The sequence below is a fragment of the Pan troglodytes genome, chromosome 17 (assembly GCF_028858775.2).
Source record: "Pan troglodytes isolate AG18354 chromosome 17, NHGRI_mPanTro3-v2.0_pri, whole genome shotgun sequence".
Lineage (NCBI taxonomy): Eukaryota > Metazoa > Chordata > Mammalia > Primates > Hominidae > Pan > Pan troglodytes.
Window position 1 is genome coordinate 3,301,987 of NC_072415.2, and position 19,152 is coordinate 3,321,138.

Here is a 19,152-nt window from a genome sequence, read left to right on the forward strand (position 1 = left end):
CATATTTTCCTGGTTTTATGTCTAGGCAGGTTAAATTATATGTTAGATTATGTTTATGATATTTTGTAGTGATAGGTTCTTCTATTTTCCTTTGAAGAGTGACTCTTTTCTAACATTAGTTTTTTTCTGTAGTCAAACACCAAAATTTCACTCCTGAGCTATATGCAATGGTTGAAATCTCTGCTCTGTACTAGCAATTTAGCTGTTGTTTTCTGCTGGATTCTATGGAGCCTCTTTTTATGAATGTGAAATGTAGCAGCCATCATATATCTGAATGAAGTTGAAGTGCTGATTTTACATTTTTACTCTGTGACATTCTCCTCTGTGACTTTCAATTGTGTGAGATTTCCTCCCATGTCATTCAAATTTCCCAGTTCTTCTTTTCTGTCAGCCTGGAACTCTGTGCTCTTATTCCTCAAGCTAGTAAAACTCACCGCTTTACTCATAGACATCTAATTTTGCACAGACTGGGAAGCGTCATCAGGTGTGAAGTTGCACTGATGCAAATTTAAATCATTGCAATTTTCTTTATTCAATGGTCAAATACTTCATCAGTGGTTGAATAGTCTACTATTTCTGCCTGTTTTCTGTTTCTCATTGCCATCAAATGTGTATTTAATTTTTTTTAGAGTTAATAGTTTTTTTCCCTGCATTTGAGTTAGACCTGAGCTACTACCACATTTTGTAATTCAAACTTTTGGTCTAACAATGTTTTAAAAAAACTCTTTATTTGGAGGGAATTCTCAAATTTCTAAATACTCTACAAACATTAGGATCAGGGCTCACATTCCCAGTTTCCCTTGTAGCCAGATGTACATATGGAAAATGGCCTCAGCTAATGAAGCATACCCACATATTTGAAACTCAGAAAAGTGTTAAGAGGAACTGTAGATATCATTTTAGTTGATGCAAGGATGGAAGAAAATAACCAACTTTCACTGGTGAACTTTGTCTTCAATCATTGTTTTCCTGTGGGTAAGTGGCTAATTTTCTGGCCTAGAGGTGGAATTGGTGTGTTGGTAACAATTGATTTGATGATAACCTGCTTTTGTCTTTTTAAAAATTGCTAATCCACCATTGTTTCTGGTCCTGTTTTATACTTATGCAGTGTATAATCTCTCATGCAAAATTTAGTTCTTTGTTTCTCAGCTTAAACTGGATTTTGATGAGCAGTTTTCAACTTCAAATGAAAGAAATGGCTTTGGTTGATGTTAGACAAAAATAAAAAGAGGGAATTAAAGAAATATGTTTGTCATCTTGTAATATTAAATAAATGAAACTGAAAATTCAACAATTCTGCTTCATAAAAAATAGAAAGTTTCCACTGTTTTTCATTATTTTTGAAGCTATATGATTAAATGAAATTTCTGCCTCATGGAAGGTTTTTAGAACTATGTAATAATACCATAAAGACCATTAGGAGAGAAATGAATAAAGACTGAAAGAAGTAAACACTGTGTGGTAAGGTAGATGGCACATAGTTGTGTGCGTGGAGCCCTAATACATTTTACCATGGAATTTATACAATAAATGTTAGTTTCCTGTGAACCTGCTAATTAATATGACTTTCTCAGACATTTCCTTAACCTAAACAGTTTAGGTTTCCTGTAGATAGACTGCATGTATTCTCATCTTTAACCTTTCCATAATCTTCCCTAATTACAGATGTCATTGGTTCTTAATAGCAAAAGAACAGCAGTAGCTTATAAAGTTATATTATTTGTTTTTTACTAATATGTGAAGTGATTTTGTCTTTCATTTCACCTCTAAAGCTAATTATGTCTTCTAAGTTAACAAAAATTCCGGATCATACCATCATTAGTTTAAAGTTTACAATGAATTCATTCTTTCCATTTATTACTAACCTGCATTATAGCAATATTTAGCTAATGAATTCTCAAAACATTTCTTGAAAGGTGAAAGAGTACCTCAAGTAAATGGTGTAATTAATTTATTTATCAGAATTTTAAATTAAGTGTTCTGTTTAATCTCAAAGGGGTACCAATGAAGTTAGGGCATAAGGAGTCCGTGGTTAATAAAATGGCAAGAATTAAAAAAGATTATTACATTTTTCCTCATACTATGATGGCTATAATTTTTAAAACCGTAGAAATGTTTAATTTTTAAAGGCTACTAGTGTCTATTTAATTCAAAGATGTGAGGTCTTCAGTTCAACTTGTTGTTTGAAATTTGAACAGCTTTTTCTTGCTGTTGTTCAATACAGTTATTAAACAGTCCAGGCAGGCCTCTGGAGTTACATATATGTATGTGGCTATGTGTGTATATATACATAGAAGTAGAAATAGCATATAATCAATTTACATAAGACTTTTGCTTTTGATGAAAATTCTTCTAAAAGTGAATATAAATTAATAGCATATGGAGCCTACAAAAATTGTCTAATAGGGAAGTAGGAAAATATAATTTGTGAAGAAAAAATTCGCTAAAACAGACTTTTTATTTTTACATGTAATAAATTTATATTGAAGGGTTTCCAGAAATACAAAATGTTATAGGGCACCTATCCTGAGACACACGAAGGAGACAAGGGATAGAGCTAGGATGGAAGTGAAAATAAAGGACAAATAGAGATAGATACTTAAGGGGAAATGAAACACTGCATGTTCTCACTCATAGGTGGGAATTGAACAATGAGAACACATGCACACAGGAAGGGGAACATCACACACCAGGGCCTGTTGTGGGGTGGGGGAGGGGGCAGGGATAGCATTAGGACATATACCTAATGCTAAATGACGAGTTAATGGGTGCAGCACACCAACATGGCACATGTATACATATGTAACTAAACTGCACGTTGTGCACATATGCCCTAAAACTTAAAGTACAAAAAAAAGTCATCAAACAGGTGGTAATTTTAAAACATGGCTTTTCCAGGCAGCAAATTTTCTGAATGTATCACAAAAGAAGATAAATTGTGTGTCTATGTAGATCATGTCAATGAAATAAACAATAAAGGTTACTTATTGGAATATTGAAAGTGGTTGATAATAATTTAATTATTTATATTTATGGTAAAAGGAATAAACTTGATTTTTAGGGGGTTCAATGACTTCCTGAAAATATCCTCTCACAGATTTTCTCAGAGTGTCTAGTTGGCAAAAGCACAGCTCCAAATTGCTATTTCTGTCAACGTCTACAGAACATTTACAGTTTGATTTCCAAAAGTTTCCATTTCTACTGACCTTACAAATTTGTAAAATGAATGCCCACCAGGACAAAATATTAAGTGATAAAATTAATTGGATCCTACAAGTGAAAATCTAGGCAAGGAAAATCTTCCTTCTTAATGAATGATTTTTATGTCTCTTCATTCTTGTCCTTCTAGGTAAAGCAACACTCTGGAGACCTTCTTTTGAGGCATTTCACCACCAGAGTAAGTGTGATGTATGAGTAATTAGTCCACCCACAGGGAGCTGGTGAAATTAAATTGGAAGTTATTTCCTAACTGGCATATCTTGGAGTAAAATTAATCTAATAACAGTTTTCATAAGAGAGCATAAGCTTAAAAGACAACATTTTTCATTCAGCTTTACCAAACAAAGTGCAAATTTAGGTGTCCAGTTGTGAAGTTTGGTTGTGTGTGGATTGTACAGTGAAGGTACCAGTGGACAACAGTTGCTCATCAAGCAAGTTTATACAAAAGCTTTTGGACAAGTCCAACTCTAGATAAAATTCTAAAGTATTTCATGCTTGTGTTCAGTTTCTTTTTCTCTCTCCAAGGTAACCCACATATCAAAAGACATACGGGGTTGTGGGTAGAACTTCCTAAAATTGCTCGTGAGAAGTGTGCCATGCATAAACATACTTCACTAGCTTGAATTTTCTGTTAGTCTCACAGGAAACAATTAAAATCCTGTATGTTTTTCTATCTCCACCCGCTCCTGAACATAGAAAGACCAAGTGACATCTCTGGTTAAGATGTGTACAGGTTACAAGACATGTCTAAATATATTCACCGAGAGGTTTATTATTTTCACAGTGGCATTCACTAAATCAGTTGTCAGTGTAGCAATACTCAAGGAATAAGCAGGGTCTTTAATTTATCAAAGTTTGGAGTCCACCCCAAGTTGGATCACTGAAGCACGTAACTGTAGATAAGGTTACTCAAAAGCACAAATCCAGGTTATAAATATTCAGTAGTAGTTTATATGCATTTAGCAATTTGAATGCTGGGAAGTGTAGCCCAGAAAATCAATCGACATTGAACTATTAAAGAGGCCTTCATGGCACCTGCACTTTGAATCTCTTCAGACTCAGGTTAAACAGGAGACATGGTAGCTCATATATACTGCAAAAACCCTTCCTCTTTTCCTTTTTATCTATGAACCTGCCCTTTTCAATGTTGTCTAGATGCCTGAAGTTATGAATACCCTTGATCTTAGTAAAAAACGGTACCACCCTTCAGCAAAATCTCACTGATCAGTGTCTATGTTGCCTCACTGAGTTAGCCTTTTGTGTTCTTGTGGCCCAGGATGACAATGTTGACACAATCCAAACCAGTAGTTGGAAAGTTAATGTTGGATGCGTCTTTGACAATTGATTGAATGACCTGAAATCAAATGTGAGGCGGTGGAGACCCAAGAATGCTATTCAGTCAGTAAGTGATCTGTGGAGATACTAAATGAAATATCTGGAAGGAATTGTAATCTTGCAACTATGCTTTTACGTGTTTTTTGACATAAACAATTTCTATTTATGGTGGAGCTGCAGTGTCCATTTCCCATGAAGTTTCCATAGTGTTAACTAATGCAGTCATGTGTCACTTAATGACAGGGGTGTGTCTGAGAAATGCATTGCTGGACAATATTATTATTGTATGAATATCACAGAGTTTACTTACATAAACCTAGATGCTATAGCTGATTACATACCTAGGTTAGGTGTTATAGCCTATTCCTCCTAGGCTACAAACCTGTGCAGCATGTTACTGTACTGAATACTGTAGGCAATTGTAACACAACAGTTAAGTATATCTATACTTACTTATATCTATACAGTAAGTGTATCTATACATTTCTAAACATACAAGAGGTACAGTAAAAATACAGTGTTATGATTTTATTGTACCACTGTCATACAAGTGCACTATCCTTGACCAAAATGTTGTTATGTGATGCATGATTGTAACAAAAGAATTAATTAAAGATAATATTGAAGTGCCTATTGAGATTTCAATGAAGAAAGGAATATTTGTAAATTCTGATTACCTTAAGTGGGAATTGACTTTCTTCCTGTTTCCATGGCTGTTCTTGTGAAAGAGCATAGCTTTCCAAAGACCTGAAATCTCTGACAAATCTTGCAATTCTCTATTGCCTGCATTATGAAGGTCACCTGGTATCAAATGAGGCAAAATGGTAGATTATAAAGACCTGTACTTTATTGTCAGTTCCTAAACATAGAAAGCATTGGTCTATCTTGAACATTTCTGCAGTTATAAACTAGCCTTGGGTCATGATTTTCTGCCTTTTTATCATAGACAAGATTTAATATAGGAGATGTCCTTTTAATGTGTAATGTGAATAGTAAGTGCCACTTATGAAGCCCTATTTTCTTCCAGCCATTTTAATTGTCAAATCTGTCCAGTCAAGATGCATTGTTAGAGGCTTCACTGACAACACCGTCTGTGTGTGTGTGTGTGTGTGTGTGTGTGTGTGTGTGTACATACATATGATTGAGCAGGATTTAATGTAAGTCAAAACTGTCTCAAATTTCCTAGGACAATACAGCTTCCTTGGCCATTCCCTTGGAGCTCTGAGTTGAGGAGCTGGTGATGTGTATTTCTTGTGCATGTTCTCCACATTATCCCTATGCAGGCCTTCCATGGGCTTGGTTTTGGAACCAGTGATGAGGAAGATCATTAGAATTGTTGTGCTCAAAAAGATTCCTCCATTCTTCTGTATAAGCAATGGCAATTTTCCCAGACCAATATTTCTTCTTTTGAAATGGTAAATTTTGAATATTAACTGGTTAGTATAATCCCATAAAATAACAAAGTTTGAGCCCTATGAACTGTGTTTTAGGCTAAAGTTGTGTTTTATGCTAAATCATCATTTACTTCTTGTATGATTTTTTTTTTTGAGACAGAGTCTGGCACTGTCATTCAGGCTGGAGAGCAGTGGCACAATTTTGGCTTACTGCAAGCTCCGCCTCCCAGGGGCACACCATTCTCCTGCTTCAGCCTCCTGAGTAGCTGGGACTACAGGTGCCCACCACCACACCCGGCTAATTTTTTTTTTTAAGATTAAGGGCGAAATCAAAGCTGCTCCCCTATATTACATTCATAAGTCAGAATGATTAAAGCAAGCTATTTATTTATTAGAAACACATACTCCAAATTTAGCATCTAAGACATGACAGCCTTTCAGGAGACATCAATTTACTTTTTAGAGTCTATAGCTATATTTGTATTCATGCTATTGGTGTCCATAATATTTCATTAGATATTCTGGTTAAATTGATAAATGAAAATAATGTATGTGATAAGGAGAACAACTAGGTCTCCTGGAGGGCCCCTTACAACTCAGCTGGTGTTAGCAGAAATGCCTGGGTGTAACAGTGAGAAACAACATTTCAAAAGTGTTGAGCAATTTTTCAGGCAGAGGAATATGTATGCCAATCCAGGCAGCAAGATAAGTGGAGGTCAGTTAAAAGATCAGTGTGTGATTACATTTTTTTTTAGGTTTCTACTGAGAGGAAATATAATACTCAGTTATTATTTTCTCTGTATATCTCTGGTTATTTTGTCACAACTTTTTATGTAAGCTACTACCAAACATTGGGTTATACAAGATCTATGGGTCGTATTCAATATTTGCTTTTCCCCCAACTACTAACACGTTTGATTCCCTTTGTAACTTTCTCCCCTATTTCTCCTTTCAACCTGTTTTCTCCAACCACACTGAGTTAATACGCCTCCTATATACTCTCATACCCTGTTTTATCTAAAGAGATTTCCTTTTTCTACTATTATACCCATCTCATTCCCTAATTTATTTCTTCTTATTTCTCTCTCTATTTTTTATTCTTTTAGGCACAGCTCATGTCTCATGACTTTCAAAAAGTTTTTCTTCTGATATTCCCAGCTCGAATTATGTATATCCCAATCAGTTTCCTTAGTCTTACAACTCTGCATATTATTGGCTTATAATCTGTCTTAGGCTGGGAATTAGCTCCTTGTAGGCAGGGGCTAGAGTTTATTTACTCTTATGTCCATAATGCCTGACACAGGAATTATTCTCACATACAAATTGTAGGGCCATAATTCCTGAGAACATATGTATATTGTAGTGACTCATAAAGGCTTGAAATAAATTTTTTAAATGATTAATTGGGAAGTCCATGAACTTGACATCTTGATGTAGAATAAAAGCAAGGGCAGATGAAGAAGTTATACAGGATACTTGAAATACCAGAAGAATATAATCAGAGAGCAATAAATTAATCCTTGATTTTTAGATGTGAAGAAGTTCTGAGAAATATTTGAAGACATGGCTCTAGGGATGAGTACAAAACAGAGACCAGTAGCCAGAGTCAGAGCTTTAAAGAGTGAAGAAATTGCATTGCAGGGGGAAGGACTGTTGTATACTAAATAGAAATTGTCATTAAATGGAAGACTAAGCAAGAGGCTGATGATCTGTGGATGAGAGACCAAAATGGTGTGGAGATAGAGGTAAATGCCATAATCTACAAAGAAGATATTTTTGTGCCAGGAAGAAATAATAGGTCTAGAACATAATAAAAGATAAATGGTTAACTACATTGTAATGTGGTCTCAGAACTCACTGAAGGCATAGCCATTGATATTAACTTCCACTTTGCTTCCAGACAAAAGATTTTAAATATTTTAAAGATTGCATTTGATATTGTATGATTCATCAAGACAGAAAGTAAAGCTGTAGTTGCCCTGGGAGGGCAGGGAATGGGGAGTCACTTTTTAGTGGGTACAGGATTTCAATTTTACAAGACAAAAAGAATTATGGAGATGGGTGGTGGTGATGTTTGCACAACATTGTGAATACATTTAATAACACTGAATTGTATACTTAACAGTGGTTAAGATGCAAATTGTTGAGTGTGTTTTGCCACAATTAAAAAATGGAAAACAATAGTATTTTATGATATAGCCTATTTCGTCTGGTAGCTAGCTGTATGTGTCTGCTCAGCTGTGGATAGATATTTATGCTGTTTCTGAACTGGAGGTTACTGGTATTCGCTAAGGTATAGGAAAATTGATCTTATGTGGCTAACTGAGGTGGATATAGTTGTATCAGTCAGACAGTAATGATATAATCATGACAGTTTACATTTAACATAATTTACATGTGTTATACTTTAGAAAGCACTTCATAGATATTATTACTTCATACCATTTTCCCCTTACCATATTTGTCTCTCCTTTCTCAGCTGACTTCAGAAAATGTCTCTTCCACACTACTCAATTCATCTCCTTATTTTGTCAAAATTTTAAGTCTCAGAGTCTCCAAAAAAAATTCCAGACAAATCTCATCAGCTTTCGGTCATTGATTAATCGATGCCCTTAGAGGCTTTCCCTTTCCCTTCTCAATTTGACATAGCTTCCAAATACACTTGCCAGTAAAACAAAGTTGTTTATATGGTTTTGTATTTCTTCCTGTTGAATTATGAACATTTTTTCATATTGACATTGATTTCCATCTGGCCATGAAATACTCAAGGTGAAGAAAATGAAACAAAATTTGTAATATTTATCAAGAGCCAGGTACCGTTTTCAGTGTCCTAGAAGCATAAACTAGTGTAATGCTCACCACCTCATATGAGAGGCAAAAATGGATGAAACTATAAAACCAAGACACAGAGAGTTAAGGGAAATTTCCCAAGATCACACAGCCACTGAGGATATGAACTAGATTTTGACTTCAGGCTATTTACCCCAGAACCTGTGCTTTCAACCATCATTTGTACTGCTTCCCTAAATTACACTTGAGTACACTGTGACAACAAATATCACCTATGACACTGATTATCTGGGGAACTTTGCAACTTATTCTGAATATGACTCAGTTTTCTTTTCTGTACAGAGATAAAGTCAGTATATACTCCATAGATTCGTTATAAGGATTATATGAAATGACACATGAGAAGGCTATAAAAGGACTTGGAAAGCAATAAGTTTTTTGTTTTCAGTCATTTTTCAATAGGTTATCAGTGTTGTGAATGGTTCATGAAAAATGACTTTGGGCTCAGTGAGTAACTGAAATGTTGTTGCTTAATAGTGTGTTTAATATTAATATAATAGTAACCAATGTCGTTATTGTTGAGTAATAGTTATTTGGCTTTTCACTGCTTTTCTTTTCTAGTGTTTTAGTCAGAGACTTCTTAAGTCTCCTCAAGTGTGTACACATTTCTTAAATTTGTTGGAAAGTACCAAATTTAAGATATCTTGCATTTTTTCTTCCTTAGTAAACACTAAATTCAATCACGCAGCAGAAAAAGGGCTCTGTTATTGTCAGTACAATGGTTTAATATTCACTTTTATTCCCTGTATCGTAGTTCTGATTTAATTGCTATTTAGAGTAAAACTTGTTCCTTATTATATGCATTCATAATTATAAAATTTGTGTTTTAATGCCTTCTACACATATACTGTGCTTTTCTTTATTTCCTTATATCTTTTACTGTTGCATGATCCTGGTATTTGAAATCTCATTAAGTGTTGTTTGGGGATTTGCTGGGAATGTCATCTACATAGTAATGTCTCAAGTTTGTAGCATCTTTAAAACATAATAGGAGATGGAATTCACAGCAGAGTAATAAGCCTCCCACTTTAGGCAATATATTTGTGATTGGTATGACTTTGTTCCCAGAGGGCAATTAGCAACACAATATTATGTCTATGTGTACAAGGAAAACTAATTTTTAAAATCTCCTTTAAAAAAACAGTTCCCAATCCTAACCAGTATCATGCACAGAATCCGTTTCCACCTCTTCACATGGAAGCAGCTCTGGGTGGACATCTAGAAAGTTGGATAACTATTTATCACACATGATCTGAAAAGTTTGCATTGCCATAGATAGGAATGAATTATCTGTTTATAAAGAAAAAAAACAATAAAAATATGAACCAAGAAAGCACAGAAGGTAGTAACCACATTTAGATGTTTATCATGGAATCGTCTTTATAATCCATCTGTTACAATTCCACAGAGCAAATTACAAGTAATTGTGAAGTTTCCCCTCATTTTATAGGTTTGGTCTTATAAGGCATGCAACACAAATTTTAATTACTTTTCTTTTTGGTATTTGGATCTTAATTTGGTCAAGTGGCCACTGGGTAGATGATGGAGCCTCTTGAGACATACAGTCTTCTAGCTTTGTTGATGTGAATATTACTGTGTATTTTTCATTCACTTATTATTTTACAAGGCATGCTTCATTAAAAATATGTCAACATCTCATTGACAAATCACAAAATTTTAAAGGCAGAAGAAAAAAACAATTTATTTAAAACATTCCTGTGTAAAAGTAGTCACCACTCTTACTATTCTTCAAATATTTTTATTATATTTAAATGCAAGCCCAGTTTTATCTCGAGTGTCTGACCTTGATGATATTGTACACTTTAAACTTAGAAAAATTGAACTCTATTGGAAATTTCCTACAGATCAGCTTTTCTAGATGCCAAACACCTTGTTTCAGCCATCGTGATGACAGCAAATTGGGTTCTCAGGGATTCTGGCCTCTGGCATCATCTCAGTTGTTTATAATTGAAGTTGGCTCTGACGAGAACTCAGCTTAGATGCATGGTTGGACTGCTGGGCTTAAGGCTGGCCTGCCAGGAGGTTGCATTGAGCTGTAACTAGGCAAAGAAAGAAGGAGTTTATTGAGGCACTACTGACAATAGCAAAGACTTGGAACCAACCCAAATGTCCAACAATGATAGACTGGATTAAGAAAATGTGGCACATATACACCATGGAATACTATGCAGCCATAAAAATGACGAGTTCATGTCATTTGTAGGGACATGGATGAAGCTGGAAACCATCATTCTCAGCAAATTATCACAAGGACAAAAAACCAAACACTGCGTGTTCTCACTCATAGGTGGGAATTAAACAATGAGAACACATGGACACAGGAAGGGGAACAGCCCACACTGGGGCCTGTTGTGGGGTGAGGGGCTAGGGGAGGGAAAGCATTAGGATATATACCTAATGTAAATGACGAATTAATGGGTGCAGCACACCAACATGTCACATGTATACATATGAAACAAACCTGCACGTTGTGCACATGTACCCTAGAACTTAAAGTATAACAAAAAAAGAAGGGGTTGGGCAAAATTACCAACAATCTTCAACTATGAATTTTTATGAGTAGGGGCTTCCCACACCATCAGGCACTCCAAGTTGGAGAAACAAGGGATGTTGAATTGAAAGTTTAATTTTTTAGGCTTGATAGTCAGATTAGGGAAGTTTTGGGTACATCTTTCCCATTCTAGAGCCCTCTCCCTAACTCACGGCCAATTTGGGACATGGGCTCAATGGAAAAGAGTACTGAGATCAATTCGAAATATCCATCATGAACATAGGAGGCAGGCATTCTGGCCAAGGGGTGCGTCTTCCCACTTTGTAATCCAGAGTGCGATTTCTTCTTGCTATCTGTCCCTCCATAAATAAGCGTTGGGTGAAGGACAAGCTAGTTACAATTGAGGATGGAATGAGATTCTAGCAGAATTGCAAAATGAACTGAGAGCCACGAAACTATTCCTCTGTGAACCAGCAGAGAGATCTGTGGAAGGCAAAGGAAGAGGAGCCAAGAGGCCAGATAACATTCCTGCTTCCCCTACATTGTGAGAGTGAAATTGTCAGCAACCTATATCAGTAATTAACCAGAGGCTTTTTAGAGAGTAAGACTTCTGATAGATACCTCAAGAGCTGAAGTTGCTCTTCAGTACTGCACAGAACCTGTGGACAGATTTTCATCATTATTCTCTTCTTCAACAGACAGATATTAAATTCAAGGCATAGTTCTAAACTATGCAGTCAATTACAAAAAATAATAATGAAGGGCATTAGCTGTGCCTCATAGGACGTTAAAACTCTAGCTGCTAAATGAGACAAATAGAGTTCCCACATCAAGTGCCTGGGCTCCTGTTATAACCTGGACTCTGTTTCCATTGGCTTCTCTTGTTTCTGTTTTGGTAAACCCATCATTTGGCTTAGTCCCTATCCTTGCCATGCTCACCCACCAGTAGGTGGACCTCCTTGACCATAACTTGGCATAGATCTTTGATTGTTTCTTTTCAAATGTTTTCTTACTTTAGAGCTGCAGTCAATTGTTGTTTGGACCATAAGACTCTGAGGCTGTGTGTGGTTGAAACTGTCTTGAGACTCAAAGAGCTATTGAGGAAGGGATTTGGTAGCTGAACTCTTTTGAAGATTTTCTCTGTCTCTCACACATCTGGGGCTGAATAGCTTAACTTTTAATTTCTACATCGATGATAGTTTAATAGGCATTCATGCAAATCAGTTCGGCTGTGAGCTATTATCCTTCTCCAATAACAAGTAATGCATTCCTTAAATTTAGTGTACGTATAAATTCTACATGGTAAGTGAAGCTGTCTTTATGAATTGCTGCTATAGAATATACTAGATTGTGTAGGTTTTAGTACAATCCAGGTAATTATCAAGCCTTTGTAATATTTTCAGGAAAGTGATCCTTTCACTTCAGTTTATGGAACTTGAAAATTTTTCAGTTGACACCCACTAATTAGATCATAAACTTAATTCTATGTATCTGAATTTATTTTTCTATTTATAAATTTATCTGGATGCTTTCTCAAAGGTTTCTCAGATTAAAAACCTATGGCTTTGTAAAATTAAAACAGAAGTAATAGGAATTGTGTTAAAAAACAGAATCAGGCCAAGCCTGGTGGCTTATGCCTGTAATGCCAACATTTAGGGAGGCCGAGGTGGGAGGATCATTTGAGGTCAGGAGTTCAAGACCAGCCTGGGCAACATGGCAAAACCCCACCTGTATTTTTAAAATGCACAAATTAGCTGGGCGTGGTGGTGAATGCGTCTAGTCCTAGCTACTCAGGAGGCTAAGGCAGGAGAATAGCTTGAACCCAGGAGGCTGAGGTTGCAGTGTGCCAAGATAGAGCCACTGCATTCCAGCCTGGGTGACAGAGTGAGATCCTGTCTTAAAAAAAAGAAAAAAAGAAAAGAAAAAGAAAAAAACCAGAATCATACAGTGAGAGAGATTGTATAGCCCTTTTAATTTTCCATTATGGATACATTTCTTTTTCTGTGTAATAGTTTATCAGCACGAAAATTTTCCTTTTCTGTGTAATAGTTTATCAGCATGGAAAAAAACAGTCACTGAACACTGACAATTTTCTTTCTCTCTCTCTCTCTTTTTTTTTCCTTTTTTTGGAGATGAAGTCTCACTCTGTCACCCAGGCTGGAGTGCAATGGCAACATCTCTGTTCACTGCAACCTTCACATCCTGGGTTCAGGCGATTTTCCTGCCTTAGCCTCCCAAGTAGCTCGGATTCCAGGGACATCCCGTCATGCCTGGATAAGTTTTTGTATTTTCAGTAGAGACGGGGTTTCATCATGTTGGCCAGGCTGGTCTCAAACTCCTGACCTCAAATGATCTGCCCACCGTAGCCTCCCAAATTACTGGTGATGAGTTTCATTTAATGGTGTTCTACAAAGTGAGTTTAGGCAGTGAAAGGGCACATGTCGTCTATAGTTTACCAGAAAGTAGTACCGGTCACCAGCATTGAAGCGTACTCCTAACCCTGGAAAATTTCTTCAACAGCCAGAATTAATCTCAGATTTTGAGACTGGAGCAAAGACTAATTTGGTATGTGTTCATTCAGATTAGTAAATCTCCATGGTGTTCGAACTGTATAATATCAAATCTAAAATAAGTCAAGAGAGTTGGACAATATCTCATCTCTGAGAAAAAAATGCATTATTTTCAACAGATTTAAGGCTGAATTTAAAATCCAACTGCCTATTCCAGTGTATGTTTTTCTAGAATAAGGCCAAGCCCTACAAATTCTGGATAGTGTCCTCCAAGTTGTGTTTAAGTGATAATTGATAAATCTATGGTTTAGACACATATGGAATTCCACATAACTCTAGCTCCAGCCTTTGTGAGTAAAACTTGGCAGTGATCATGGCCTTAATGGAGGCATGTGGTTAATTGGAATTTTCAGTACCAAAAGTCTTCTTCCTACTAGTTTACCAGGGTACCCTATAATAGTATCCATAACTTATTGCCCACTTGTCTGCTTTGATTTCTTTTTTAAAAAGACAATTTTAAACTTAGAGGTTTTGTACCTCAAGTCACATATGTGGCACATTTATAAAATAATCATGCCTTTGCATATTTTTCCTTTGATATCTTAGCTGTAAATCCAAGTCATTTATGTTTTTAATTGCCACAAATATTGCACTGAAATAGAGCACTAGTTGCAAAAATGCCTGGTATAACATTTCTTCTTGTTCTTGAAAGTTATTTTAGTATCCCATGTTTAAGATATTCCTAGACAACTATATGTAACTATAATTATTTCTGCTAGGTAGAAACATCTTTGTGGTCAACATTTGTGAAGGGCCTTGCAAACAATAATATGCTTGAGTAGGAATAGTATTTTGCAAATATAGCCCTAAATAGAGCTACTGATTTTACCAAGTACTAAAGACTCCAAACTCTGTCTTTGTCTTTCAAATTTGGTTTATAGGAACATCTCATTACAATGAGCAAAAAGCCTATCTGATCATTAATGAGATAATTTTGACACTTCCAAATGACACAGCTAATTTGTAGTAGGTTTTTGAAGTGCAAATTACATGTTTCTGTTTAAATAATGACAGTAAAATATAGACACTATGTATTCACACTCTATATACACAACTAACTCCAACTTGTCTCTAGAAGAAAAGTTTAATTTTTCAGGTCTCATCCATAAAATTAAGTGTTAATAAGCTGTATCTTTATTCTCACTTGGAAGTAATTTCTTCTGAACCATTGTATAACACTGCTACAGTTTGTACGGAGATAAAATAACTCAAGGTGAGAAATCCAGTTATTTAAAGAAATCATTTTACCTTCAATCACTTTTAGAATATCTATGGTTTTAGAGTAAGGATGAAAATTTATAAACATTTGTTAAATTATGCAACTGTTTTTGAAGATGTTTCAAAATTACATTTTCCTTATTTTACAACTAGTTTTCATGTATTCACAAATGAGACACATGAGAATTATTAATGCAAAAGCACAGCATATCAACAAAATTTATAATGTAAATAGATTAGTTAGGAAAGAATGTAATGAGTGAATTACCAAAGCTATTTTATTGGTTCCTAGATTTACCATAGAAGAAAATAAAGCACCCTTATAAAAATTTCTCAGCACTGAGTCCATTTAAGGTCTATTTTGTATGCCGTAAGTTCTAAAAAATGTTATTGCCGGTAAAAATAGGGTGCCTATCTAAAATTGTCTTTTTAAAGTTCTCTCTTATTCTTCTTCCCTTCCTATGTGTGCCCAGAATACTTTCATCGTCTTGATTGGAACACTGTCTCTCTTTCTCAGAGGGTGTACATTTGTAGAAGGGAGAAAATATTTGTTAATTTTGCTTTCTATAAGATAAGGCCTCAATGGTTGAAGGTCAGTTAACAAACTTTTTTTTTTTTTGTCTTCATACTATTATCTTGGAATTACCAACTGGCTTCTATTTAGATTTTGAATAATGAAAGAAAAGAACTAGCATTTGTTAGAACTTACTGTGTTCCAGAAACTTTATTGATGCCATTTCTTCTCATTATCACATTTATTCTTTCAATTAGTATTATTTTTTTCCATCTTAATAAGGTGGGACCAGAGGTTTTGTAATATCCACTAACCCACTGTGGATTTCATGGATTGCAAGAGGAAGAAAGCATGGTGGAACTCAGGTTTCTCTGATTCCAAATTCACATCCTTTCATGTCTCCATGAAAAATAGAAAAGATAAATTGGGCTCTATTCTAACAAGAGAAATACAATTTTCCGTCAGTTAAATGAATAATTCTTTTTTTATTTTATTTTATTTTATTTTTATCATTATACTTTAAGTTTTAGGGTACATGTGCACATTGTGCAGATTAGTTACACATGTATACATGTGCCATGCTGGTGTACTGCACCCAGATACCTAAACGAATAATTCTTAAACCTCAAAAATAAAACGTAGCAAAACCTCAATTCAAGAGTAGACATAAAGGTTGTGACATGGGTAGCAGGGACATATGTCTAGTGACATAGATTTGCTATGCATATCTGACCAAAAATCTCCCTCAAGATTTTCAAATCAGATGCATAACTACATTTAATGAGTTTCACGAATCATTAATATCAGGCTCTGAAAACAGGGTCATTAAAAATGATTAAGATTTTCAACAACAAAATCTTACCTAAATAGTAAGGAAATTATATTAGATGGCTCCATTCTCTGGGCAGTCTAGTTAACAATTCAACTTGTTCAAAGCTATAAAATATAGCAACGTAAAAAATTATGAAAGTTTTTCTAACTTTGTGCTTAAGGTAGTTGGCCATTCTTCGTCTTGGGAATAAGAAGGTTAGATTTTCTGTCGAAGCATTTTACTATTGCTTTTCAGTTTCCTTTTATGGAAAGTAGATAAAATTGCAATTTTTTAATTATAAATTTAAAGTCAAAATGGAGATAAGTATCTCCATTAATTAAGTAAAGATTAATTTTTTTAAAAATGGCATTTACTAAATTCTAATCAATCAATTGATTGACTATTTTTATCCCTGGCTCAATGTAACTCTCTTTGACATACTCTTGTCTTAATTCTAGTTTATGTCAACAATGTGTAATCATAGATGACTCTTTGCCATTTTGATCTCTCAGTTCTATGAACACCTTTGATCTAATGATAATGTTTTCCAACAGAATTATTTCTACTCAAACTTCTGAGATCAAATTTGTGGATTTAGTCTCACCCCAATCAATTCTTCAACTCTCAGGACACCAAATGGTGTCCTACAATTCAATTCAATCCTGAGACTATCTATCTGGAGATAGCATCAGATCCCAAAAGTTCAGGGTTCAGGCCTACAAGACTGCACCCCCACCATTAGAGAGGAGTTGTGGGCCTCCCATACTCCTGACCAACTGTCTATAAATTAGGACTTCCATGGATTCCTTCCCCAGGTTCTATAATTTGCTAAGATGGTGCACAGAACCCAAGAAAGCACTTTGCTTACAGTTACTGTCTGATACAAATCAGGAACTGTCAAATAGAAGAGAGACATAGGGCCAGGTATGGTGAAAAGGGGCACAAAGCTGCCATATGACCTCTAAGTATGTCACTGTATCACCCTCCCAGCACCTCAGAGGTGATGGAGGAGAGGGCTGACAGTTTCAACCATGTAGTTATGCCTTCATGTTTCTGATGTCCAGCACCCACCCTGAAGCTATACGGGTCTCCAGCCACCACTCATGTCATGTCAATAGCATAAACTCAGGTATGGCTAAGAGGGACTTATGACTAGTAAAGGATGGTCCTCTCATCTCTATCAGGAAATTTCAAGTTTTAGGAGCTCTGAACTGTGAACTGGGGAGGAAGACCAAATAGGACATACCCTAGACCAGTTGTGCTAACTACTGTGTGCCTCAAAATTGCCTACAGTTGTGTTACAATAAGAGATTGCTGAGGCCTCCTATTGGAATTTCAGATTTGGTAGATCTGGGGGTGTAACCTGAGAATGTGCAGTTCTAGTAAGTTCCCAGGTGATGCTGATGTTGCTAGCACAGGGACCACACTTCCAGACGGACTGAGTGAAGCATCGTCGTTACTTATAATAGCAACTTCTCTGTAGTCATAATTTCATTCATCCCATTCTCTGAGCTCCTCCTTTAATCATTCCCTTTCATACGCTGACATAAAATTTTTCAATCTCTCTGAGACCTCCAAACTATTATTTTATCATATTCACAATGACCCTTACCAACTTGATGTACTCTATTTCCTGTTCTCCTGCCTAAATTCCATGGCCAACCATTCCCAGGAAACTTCAACTTCCTTGTTGCTCTTTCACTTTGCTGAATCTAACCAGAAAAATAACCCTGGTTAGATCCAAATTTCCACCAAATCCCCACATATATTTGAGCAACTAGCTATATGGATCAAATTGAAAAATATCCCACTTGAAAATGAGAATCTCAGTGCTGCCTATCAATCAATCATACTACATATGCTCCAATCTATTCACTCTCTAATTTACCTAATTTTGTATCTTATTCTGTCTCTAATCCCTAACACTTCCCCAGAAATCTTCAATGTCTTTTTGGTTGTGCTTCCCTGAGAACATTGAATCACCCAAAGACAACTTCCACAGACTCCTGAAACCATTTAAACTCACTTTGCCATGTCTACACCCACATACTCTCCATTTTCACCTATTATTATCTGTGAAATAACTTGCCCCTATCTGTATATTGTCTGATGATGATTTCTATATTACATGTGAAGAAAATGAGAATAGGGTTACAGCTACTTTCTCATTATAGCATAGCTTAGAATCAAATCCATGCAGTCCACCACTGAAACTGGGGTTCCAAGTCAGTGTATTTGGAGAAGGAGAGCTAGTAGATAAATAAGGATGAAAAGATCCAGGATGAAGCTTCTGATGGAAGAAAAGGACATGTTTACTATTATGAACTCCTTGAAGTAGACCTTAAGCATTCTCATCTGGACAAATATACATTCATCCACTCCAGTGAGCTGATTAAGTTTTAGGATTTTAAGGGTCAGTGAACAATTATTCCTCACTCAGCAATTAAAGAAGGATTAATATGAATATTATCTTGGAGAAGTTTAATTTAAAATATATTTGATTGATTTTTGGCAATTGTCTTCTATCAGATCGTTACCAATCCATATGAGTTGGTAGGAAGGGAGAAAACCCAAAATTTAATCAGATGCCTGAAGTTAGGGAACATTTTATAACCAACCCCGGGGGAAAAATGCTCAAAAGGGGAAAGATGAGGACAGAAAATACACTTCAAAGATTTTAACTTTTTGACAAAATGTCAATTCTGTGTAAGAAAAACTGATTGTGTGAA

General features: G+C 35.6%; 1 long non-coding RNA gene across 1 annotated transcript in view; it reads right to left on the reverse strand.

The window, feature by feature from the left end:
• Nucleotides 1-19,152, reverse strand: part of LOC129137836 (uncharacterized) — a 213,915-nt gene that overhangs the window by 5,613 nt on the left and 189,150 nt on the right. Inside the window, exons 4-6 of the long non-coding RNA XR_010152091.1 lie at nucleotides 11,932-11,969; nucleotides 10,689-10,858; nucleotides 5,232-5,355 (exon numbers count right to left, since the gene is read on the reverse strand). This is a non-coding gene — a long non-coding RNA (uncharacterized LOC129137836). The remainder of the gene's footprint in view (nucleotides 1-5,231; nucleotides 5,356-10,688; nucleotides 10,859-11,931; nucleotides 11,970-19,152) is intronic.